Source organism: Mus pahari, chromosome 2 (genome assembly GCF_900095145.1).
Source record: "Mus pahari chromosome 2, PAHARI_EIJ_v1.1, whole genome shotgun sequence".
Classification (NCBI taxonomy): Eukaryota; Metazoa; Chordata; class Mammalia; order Rodentia; family Muridae; genus Mus; species Mus pahari.
Window position 1 is genome coordinate 135,325,976 of NC_034591.1, and position 2,121 is coordinate 135,328,096.

The 2,121-nt window shown below is 40.6% G+C and overlaps 1 protein-coding gene across 12 annotated transcripts in view; it reads right to left on the reverse strand.

Moving 5' to 3' along the window:
- The window catches only part of Erc1 (ELKS/RAB6-interacting/CAST family member 1), a 295,346-nt gene that overhangs the window by 224,096 nt on the left and 69,129 nt on the right, over window positions 1-2,121 (reverse strand). The gene's annotated exons all lie outside the window — the stretch shown is intronic.

The window sequence follows — 2,121 nt, forward strand, 5'->3', positions numbered from 1 at the left end:
GCCACCACGCCCGGTTAAAACTAAGTTTTTAACATGTTTGAATTTGTAAGGCTGTGAAACTCTTTAACTCTGTAAGATGTGTTGTACAGTGATGTCTTTATTAATATGTGATCTTGGGAATAAATCAAAAAGTAAAGGTTGTAGCTTAGCAGTGATGTGTTTGTGCATCACACTGACAAGGGGTCACTTGTGCTGACTAGTTATGCCAACTTGACATAAGCAAGGATCATTAGAGAAGTAGGAGCCTCAACTGAGAAAATACCTCTATACTAACAGGCTATATACAAACCTATAGGCTATTTTCTTAATAGTGATTAATGTAAGAGGGCCTAGCCTATTGTGGATGAGAACCTGGGTTCTATAACAAAGTAGGCTGAGCAACCCATGAAGGGAAAACAGAGACAGGCAGATCTCTGTGAGGTTGATTCGAGACTGGTCTCTATAATGAGTTCCAGAACAGCCAGGGCTAAATAGTGAGACCATATCCCCCAAAACAAACACCATTACCCCACAAATAAAGAGTAAGGAAAGATATTAAGAGTCTTTAAGGACCAGTCAGGGTCTGCGCCTGGAGCTGACCTTGTGCCACAACTCTCCATACCCAAATAACACCAGGAGAGAGCTGGTCTCCCAAGAGTGCTGACACACCTGAGAGCACAGGTGAAATCACCACTTCTGCTCAAATTCCTGGCCCAAGAAGGAACCGCCCAGAGCCATCAGGACACCGAAACCAAGGAACAGGTGGGGACAGGATCCTTTTGGTTTCCATAGGTGCCCAAGAGCTGATCCTGTGCCACAGCTCTCCATACCCAAATTTCTCCCAGAGAGTACTGGTCTCCCAGGAGAGGTGACATACAGGCTTGCAGGATGAACAAGCCACCGTCAGAGACAGCATGACTAGTTAACACCAGCGATAACCAGATGGATTGAAGCAAGGGCAAGAACATAAGCAACAGAAAACAAGGCTACTTGGCATTATCAGGAAGCAGATCTAACAATACTGCAAACCCTGGATAACCCAACACATTGGAAAATAAAGACTGTGATTTAAAATTACATCTCATGTTGATGACAGAGAACTTTAAGACAGACATAAATAACTCCCTTAAAGAAACACAAGAGAACATAGGTAAGTAGGTAGAAGCCTTTAAAGAGGAAACACAAAAAAAAAATCCCTTAAAGAATTATAAGAAAACAACCAAACAGGTAAAGGAATTGAACAAAACCATCCAGAATCTAAAAATGGAAATAGAGACAATAAAGAAATCACAAAGGGCGAAAACACTGGAAACAGAAAACCTAGGAAAGAGATCAGGAGTCATAGTTGCAAGCATGACCAACAGAATACAAGAGAAAGAGGAGAGAATCTCAGGTGCAGAAGATTCCATAGAAAAAACATAGACACAGCAGTCAAAGAAAATGCAAAAAGCAAAAAGCTCCTAACCCAAAACATCCAGGAAATCCAGGACACAATGAGAAGGCCAAACCTAAGGATAATAGGTATAGAAGAGAGCAAAGATTCCCAGCTTAAAGGGCTATTAAATATCTTCAACAAAATTATAGAAGAAAACTTCCCTAACCTAAAGAAAGAGATGCCCATGAACATACAGGAAGCCTACAGAACTCCAAATAGACTGGACCAGAAAGGAAATTCTTCCTGTCACATAATAAAACACCAAATGCACAAAACAAAGAAAGAATATTAGAAGCAGTAAGGGAAAAAGGTCAAGTAACATATAAAGGCACACCTATTAGAATTACACCAGACTTCTCATCAGAGACTATGAAAGCTAGAAGATCCTGGGCAAATGTCATACAGACCCTAAGAGAACACAAATGCCAGCCCAGGCTACTATACCCAGCAAAACTCTCAATTACCATAGATGGAAAAACCAAGATATTCTATGACAAAACCAAACTTACACAATATCTTTCCATAAATCCAGTCCTACAAAGGATAATAGATAGAAAACTCCAACATAAGAAGGGAAACTACACCCTAGAAAAAGCAAGAAAGTAATCTTTTTTTTTTTTCCTTTTCCGAGACAGGGTTTCTCTGTATAGCTCTGGCTGTCCTGGAACTCACTTTGTAGACCAGGCTGGCCTCGAACTCAGAAATCC